Below are 8,375 nucleotides of genomic sequence, written 5' to 3'. Positions count from 1 at the left end.
CAATGGTCACCTAATCTGAGTATGCAAACTAGACTGTCAAAAACATCACATTGCTGTAGGTGAAGCCAGTCAACAGGGCTCTATTTCAGTTTGCTGGCATCTTTGTAGTGCTTGGCAGAGATGCTGCATGAAGCAGCAATTCTTGAAGCATGAAATGATAGAAGCACCTTCCTGATTTATTGGTTTCTGGTTCTTTGAACGAGTTTTTTGTTGGTGCAGCTATCAAATTGTGTTCTAGTGTGTGTGTGGTCACTGTTACAATTGTCTTTAAGTAGTAAACTGGATTCCATACTTGCCAATCACCAAATGTGAGCACTGTGGGATAAATTATTGCTTTTTCCACGGTATTTTAATATAATTTTTTTAATGTTTGTATGAACTAATGAACTAAAGTTTAGCTGATTTAGTTTAATCAGGAAGACTTTGTTCATCACTCACTTAACTGGCTGATTTAACCATGAAAACCACGCTAATGCAGGTCCCCTCATATGACAGCTACAATAGCTTGTTGCTAAACTGTGTGTAACATGTGTGTTTCATGCAAAGTTATCCTAAGGTTCTAGCTATGTGCAGTTTTTTACTTAAACAGTGATTAGCTAGCAAATATGCCAACTGACGGTGACGTCATTGTCATATTTTGGCACAATGTTTAGTAATGACAGTCAGTGAATATGTGATCTGAGATGCACATTGCAAAATGGAATTCTTCCTTATATATGATGTGACAAATTATGCTTTTCAGAAACAATAGCAAATAAAAAAAACTATTGCTTAAAAGGAACTTCACAATATATTTACTTAGGTAAAGTGATGGCGCTTTTCCATTACATGGTACCTGCTCGACTCGCCTTGACTCTACTCGCATTTTTTGGTTTTCCATTACAAAAAAAGTCCCTGGTACCTGCTAACAGGTACTTTTTTTAGTACCTCCTCAGTCGAGGTTCCCAGCGAGCTGAGGCGAGCCGAAAAGGTGACGTGAAAGCGACAGACGGGGGGGTGTCCTGAACAAACCCGCTATTTTTAAACAGTTTAACCAGCTGTTTGTTTTTGCTGCCTCCAGCTTCTTTAGAAACTAAATGTGTCTTCTGGCAACAACTCACCTTCCACGTTCTGTGTGTGTGTCGCGTTAGGTCACAGTAGTTTACTACGGCACCGCTGTTTACAGTTCTGTGGCGGCTCCTTGCAGAGCTTTCACCGTATCCTACGTACACACACACATGCTGGCTCGACGCACAAACCAGCTGACAAATGTATACATCAGGGCCCACATATTACACAGGCTACACAGGCTACGGAGAAAGCTCTGCGTGGAGCCTCCACAGAACTGTAAAACAAGCTCAAGTGGCCTGATGTTATACTTGTGCGCTGGTGTGTGCGTCGAGCCAGCATGACGACCAGCCACGCTGAGGTGGTACTAAATCTGCAATGGAAAACGGACGCACACCGTGGCGAGTAGAGTCGAGGCGAGTCGAGCAGGTACCATGTAATGGAAAAACGCCATAACTGTTGAGAACTTTTTTTCAGCTGTTTCAGCATAGTCTGTTCATATGGGAACTTACGCTCAGGATTCACTGCCAACCTGCCAACCTTCCCCAAAGAATTATCCTGTCTGTTTATTTTCTTTTGTAAAAGTTAGGTGCCCAGCTTGTTTTAATTATGCAAACTTACAGATACGCTGTCAGTTCTCCTCAGGGGTGGTACATTTGGGTCATCACCAACCTCATCATGTGAACTCTCAGAATCTAGGCTTACTTCCTGTGGGGGGAAAAACAATATAAATTACTGGCAAAATAATCACTATATCACAGTGTTTCTGCTATAAGCATGGCATGCTTCCCTTACAGTTTTTCAGGTTAAGGCAGCAAAGTATGTAGAATTTAGGGATATATATATATATATATATATATATATATATAAAAATCATAGCCATAAAAGCCAGGTTGAAGTAAACTATTAAGGCGAGACACGGCAGGCAAAAACATCGTTTTTTTTTCACTGGTCAATTTTGAGATTTTGGGCTATTTGCCTTCAATAACATGTCTTCTTTCAGACTTGTGGTGAAATAAAGTCCGAAATACACATTTAGGTCTTTATTTTACTACACTTTGTCTGTTTGCGTCGGTAGATTTCACCTAAATTCAACAAAAGTTGGCGTTCTAAATCATCCTGCTGCTCCGCGATCGCTGTCTGCACCCTGTCGTCACATATACCGTTGGAAAGCTCTCTTTCTCCTGTACAATGCTGTCGGATCCAAATATGGTCATTTCCTTTTTATCAGCAACCAATCATGAAAGTAAAAGGGGGGATTTAACTCAAAATGCGCAATCTCATTGGCTGATGCCAATTTCTGGCAACGTGATTCGTTCAGAATGGTCACGTGATGCGCTCTGACATTTCCGCGGCAGCTCAAAATGCTGAAAGAAGTGCGTCGAAAACGGCCGAAAATCACCTCAGAGAAGACGAAACAGCGATAACAGTTGTTATTAGCAAGAAGACACAGGGGATCACAAACTAAGACAGCAGATGATGAAATGCCTTCACATAGTATGTCGATGTTTAAACTGTCGTTCAGAAAACAGGAGTGTTCAGACAGCGGAGGTAATCAGACTCTCTCTCTCTCTCTCTCTCTCTCTCTCTCTCTCACACACACATACAGTTTTGTATAATATAATTACTATATAATAGGCAAACACAAATCTGTAATTTTGGGATCCTAAGTGGTGTGAGTCCCTCAGGCTGTAGCAGGCAGATCCATATGTAGCTGTCAGTGGAGCTGCTGTCCCTTCTCCTAGGAGAACTACCAGCTTCTCTTCTGGTGTTAACTTTTTTTGGCTATTTTTCCAAGGTGTAATTCTCTTAGTGAAGATAGTTTTTCCCAGTTGACGAGGAAGTGTATCTCTGTCTGACCCAGCTGGTGGTCACTGAGACTGTATTTAGTCAGGATCCGTCTCTTCTTTGTATCTCCGACAGTGTGAAGATAATCTGTCAAATAATAATTTAGTCTACTTTGTTTGCTTTCTCCAATGTTCTAAATATTGGTCTTTTGAATGAGTCATAATTAGTTTTGTTCTGTTGTGTTATGAACCAGTGCTGAATGGAGCCTGGTTAGTTAGCTTCACCATCAGCTGACTGAGAGGACTGGTTCTGGTTAGTTATCTTCACCATCAGCTGACTGAGAGGACTGGTTCTGGTTAGTTATCTTCACCATCAGCTGACTGAGAGGACTGGTTCTGGTTAGTTATCTTCACCATCAGCTGACTGAGGGGACTGTTTTGTGGGAAAAGTAAGCTGGAGCAGCAGCAAGTATGGCCATCTCCACCTTGATGAAGGTGCCTCTGTCATGCTTTCTGTTATGGAGAAGTTGTGGCTTCAGAGCACATGTGATGGTCAATTCAATGAGAGAAACTGATATGCTCAGGATCTCGAAAGCTGAGGCCGTCACAGCTGCCAGTGCAAAACATAGGCACAAGAGTCTAAGCACAGCTAAAATACATATGGTGCTGGAATGGACAATTAGATTTTAAAAAAGCTGTTACATCTATTGTTGGTCTTGTTCTGTGTCCATACAACTGTCCAGCGTGGGTTTTGTCGGCAACTTTGTGCATGATACGCCAATGTTAATTCATTAAGTTACTGCAGTTGTAGGCCTTATATGCCTGCCATTTTATTAAATAATCAATTTTCATGAGCTTGAAATATTCTATATTATTATCACTAAGGGCCTGAGCATTTATTCTGTTTTTGAGCAATTTTTCCAATAGAAATGTATTAAATTCCACTATTTAAATCTTTAAATGCCGTTTTCTCAAAATGAGTTTTTTGTCATTCTCCAGTAGAAACATCTCAGCCTGTGTAGCACCAAACTTTCCAGTTATACACTTAGTAGTATTCTGAAGATAATTACAGAGGGATTTGTTAATAAATCATTCCTGCCCTGATTTATGTGACATTTTAAGCAAAAAAACATGGCGAAAATCGATTTTTTTAGGGCTATGGACAGTATATTTTGATTTCCTAGGTAATGAAAGCAGATATCCTGAAATCCCTCTGTAATTTTGTTTTCATCTTGTGTGTAAACAAAATGAAAAAAGAATTTTGCACCTGGCTTTATCATATGTTCAGATCTATCTACCGAAAATATTTGCAAAATCGCGCATATTTAATGAGAAAATGCATAATTTGCATAATTAAACATACACATTTCAAAAACTTGTAATACATTTTTTTTATATACTTGTGTAAGTAATCAACTGAGGAAGTTTCATGGAGATATCTATTATTTTAAAATTTTAGCCTATTCACCTGTAGTGTCTCGCCTTAAGTACAATTCAGACCAAGATTCGCAATGAGATGAAATTTTAGAACATAGCAGGTAAAAGTTGCTGGGGTCTGAACTGGCCCGTCTTAACTCGACTCAAGTCAGCTTATGCCGTCCCAACTCAGCTGGTTGAGTCTCCAGAGGCTGGTTTTATAACGTAAGGATGTCACCTGTTTCAACAGCCAATAGAGAAGTCAGCTAGTAAAGTCAGCTACAAACTATAGAAATAAAATGAGCAGTGAATCAGATAAATAAAATGTTTTCCCATAATCTCGGCAGTTTTCTATCCTTCATAGTGCGTATGTTTTAAAAAGTTGTCTATCTCCCGCTTCATCACGCTACGGTTGCACTCACACCATGAGTTTGGCATTGACCTCCCTCCATGCCGCCAGCGCCTGTACTACTGCCAGCATCTGGCTGAATTTTTGTCAGTGGATGAATGAGGAACTCAGGGCACTGGCAGCATGGAGGGAGAGTGGGCGTCATAGAGACAGGGTGCATTTAAGTCCTGCCCCCACCAGAGAGGAAAACAACTTTCTGCTCTCCATTGACTCCTCTTTATTTCATCTGCTAACTAACAACAGAAAAATGTCTAAAAGCTGCTGAGTGCTGATATTCATTACGAACAGGGTAAAGAACCCAGAACTTAAGTTTTTATAAGCTGCTGATTCAAAAAACTGAGCTTTATAAAGAGAAAAGTGGATACAGACGTGAGATATCAGCAGAGAGAATGGAGAAATTGTAGGATTCTGACACTAATCTAAAGACATGTCTGATGTTACATGTGTTAGCTTAACTTACAGACATATAGTTAGCCTAAAACTAACATTTTGATATTTGACTTGGTAACTAAATGTTTGCAAATGTAACGTCGGACATATTGTTAGCGTTGTGTCTCTCCATTCTCCCTTAAGAATTTAAGTTCTGGGTTCTTTACCTTGTTGGTAGTGAATACCGCCACACAGCAGCTTTTAGACATGTTTGTGTTTTCTAGCAGACAGAATAAAGAGGAAACCTTCACACAATACAAGTCAACGGAGAGAGGAGAGATGTTTCGCACCGATGGGGGTGACTTTCAGAGTACTGCACTGTTCACCTGACTTCACAAAGAGCTAAAGAGCCAGGGCACTACCCTCCTACACACATAGTTTTCTTTATTAAAACTAAAACAAAGTATAAGAGGCCCCATTGAAAAGACAGGTGAATTTGAATGTGTGTATTAATATTATATTACATTATTGTATCACATTTAAAATTCCACCTTATTATTACCTGGCTTTGGTGTTTTACGGATTCCATGTTCCCGGATAAAGATGTATTATGAAGCTCCCTCAGGCGTTGTAAGCGTTCCTTCAGCCTGGTGTATCCTGCACTCTATTTGCAAGTGGTTAAACACAAACAGTTGATGTAACATCTGTATGTATCCCATCGTTCCTTTCATAATTTTTTTAAATATCTGTAATTTGAAGGATGCCCAGTAGCTGCTCTACAGTTAAGTTTCTTTGAGTAACAATAAGGTTATGTTTGCAGCTTGTGGAGATAAGAAAATCAAGTCCATGCTTAAACCTATACAGAGAAAAAAAATCTCCCTTACTTAAAAGATGGTTATAGAGATGATAAAATGACTTGAATGAAGTTTATGGGCTCTTATCAGTCTGTTTACCTGCTCTTAATTAACCAGGTTAAATGTGACCATGTGCAGAACAACAGACAGCACTGCAGGTGTGGCAGAATGAAAGCAGAGATATTTATAGAAGCAATGCCTCAGATTTAAAATAACAGCTGAAACTTTACACAAAGCAGCCTGTAGAAGTCTAATAAGTCAGTTTCCACCACCTCACATTTGACTGTTACATTCAGACATGTTTTACGCTGTGAGGAAAAGCTACTCTCTGTGCGTCTGTCCAGCCTGGTCTTATTCTTATTCCTTATACTAAACCTAGTCTGGGCCCTCGGTGTCCTGTGCGTTGACAATGACAAAGCGTAACGACGAGTTAAAAATGAGAACACGTTGGTGTGTAAAAAAAGAAGAAAAAAAAGAATGTGTTGGTTTGTCTCACTGCGCTGTATGGCTGCTCCAACACCATTTTTTAACAGAATTAAAGTAAATTGTGCTAGCAGAACCATTGATATGAATGAGAAGAGTAAAACTAATTCATGGTTTTCTTTAAGATTAGAAAATAATTAGCCCATTTTTTGTTTGTTAAACTTTAGGTGTATAACTTGTTTAGCCCTGTATTAAGAACTTATTCTAGAAAGATACTGAACATTGGTAGTTACAGTAGCTAACATTAACATTACTGATCACTGTAGCAGGTGAGAAATGCTCATTAAACATCCCCATTTTCTCTCCTTAGCCCCTTGCTCCCACAGACATGAATATTATCTAACTTTATAATGTTAGTAATACTATAACTATACAGAAGTAGAGACCAGCCCAGTAACAGTCAGCGGCAAAAAAGGCAGTCCATAACCGAAAAATATGCTGAAATACCAGCTCAAAAGTGTAGCTAACGTTGTAGTTTGCTAACAATATTGTAACACTAGCTAGCTAGCTGGTGACAACTTAGCCATTGTTAGCATTGGCAAACCATGCTAATATAAACATTAGCTGCAAACCTAAGACTGAAAACACGCTTAATTAATAATTACTAAAACAGTTCAGTGTAACTTTACTTACCCAACGTTAGTTTCCATGTGTTCCTCGTCCATTAGTGTCTGTAGGAGCACCTTCTGTCTGTGCTGCTGCCAGCTTGTGCTCCTGCTTGCTTCTAACTGCACCTGCACATGCTCCGCCCACTCACTGTCAGCAGCTCTCGTGTGGGTGGGGGATGGGCAAGGTCGAGGTGGGGACCGAAAAAGTCAGGAAAAGTGTGTTTGAGGTCAGCAGCTGAATCCTCGTGACAGGCATAGGTAAATTGGGGACCAAAAAAGTCAGGAAATGTGTATTCCTCCCTCACCTCTTTGATTTAGTATGGGCATGGTATCATTGTATTGCATGGTATTGTTGAGTTGTGTTTCACCAAATTATAATTGCATCCAAAAGAAAAATATTTGTATACACTTTTAATATCCTTAATTTTAGGGTAGATGGTTTTGTAGTTTACATTTAGGAATTTAGAACTGAGTGGTGTTCCATTCAGGCCCGGTTCTGGTCAGCTTTAAATGGCGGACGCAGTAAAAAATGTTGGGTGGGCACAAGCGACTAGTGCAAATATGCATGTTCTTTAGTACTGTAAGATATAATTTGCACTTTTTTATTTTATCATCTAAAGCTTTAAATCATAGTAATTATTTATTACTTCATATACAAAAGCCAGAATTTTTTTTCTGGGACTAATAAACTGATAGCTGGTGCCACGGAGGCAAACTGCCCATACACAAGTATCCCCGCTATATTTAGAATATTTTCAAGGCTTTACCTTGCTGTCAGACAGCCCTTTACGATGAGGAACTGAAGCTGTTTTTACAAAAGCATTCATTCAAAAGCAGTCATTTGACAGCGCAGAACACGAGTTGCTGCTCTACCGCTGCCTCGATCGGATAGTTTGTGTTATAGTGTGACTTTCTTTAGTGTTAAGCATTTTTCTGTGCTGCGCTCCATAGCAACTGCCTTGGTATATGCAGGCAGTCAGCCCTGGAGGGCCTATTCTATTGTGAATATTATCATTTTAATTGGAATGTGCCTATAACTGTCATATTGCCATAGGATGACGCTTCGCAACAGGCCAAACAACCCCCCTTAGCTGTGATATAACCACAACATAACAGCCTGTCTTGAGCTATTTAATTATTATCTAATCTTTCATTGAATCTTACATAGTTTTTGCTCAATGTTACATGTTAGAATTTTATTTACCATCTGATACCTTCAACTGTCACCACCACATCTCTTTTGACACTGAATGTGCATGCAGTCTGGCCAAAGTTACGCTTGGGGAAAACAAAGGCATTGGGCTGAGATGGTGCATGGCTGTTCAAGCCTTTGCTATTGTCAGTTATACTGACAATAAAGTTAGTGCGTGGGGTAATGGAAGAGTAATGGGATCGGTGGGGT

At 39.7% G+C, this 8,375-nt stretch overlaps 1 long non-coding RNA gene across 1 annotated transcript; it reads right to left on the bottom strand.

Moving 5' to 3' along the window:
- Positions 1-1,529: 1,529 nt before the first annotated feature.
- LOC118494533 lies at positions 1,530-7,969 on the bottom strand. The gene is made up of 3 exons (XR_004896671.1): positions 6,995-7,969; positions 5,591-5,692; positions 1,530-1,755 (listed from the first exon to the last, which is right to left on the bottom strand). It is a non-coding gene; the product is annotated as an uncharacterized LOC118494533 (long non-coding RNA).
- Between the last annotated feature and the right edge of the window lie 406 nt (positions 7,970-8,375).

The sequence above is a fragment of the Sander lucioperca genome, unplaced genomic scaffold (assembly GCF_008315115.2).
Source record: "Sander lucioperca isolate FBNREF2018 unplaced genomic scaffold, SLUC_FBN_1.2 Unpl_14, whole genome shotgun sequence".
Classification (NCBI taxonomy): domain Eukaryota; kingdom Metazoa; phylum Chordata; class Actinopteri; order Perciformes; family Percidae; genus Sander; species Sander lucioperca.
This window is presented reverse-complemented; position numbering and strand designations above follow the sequence as displayed.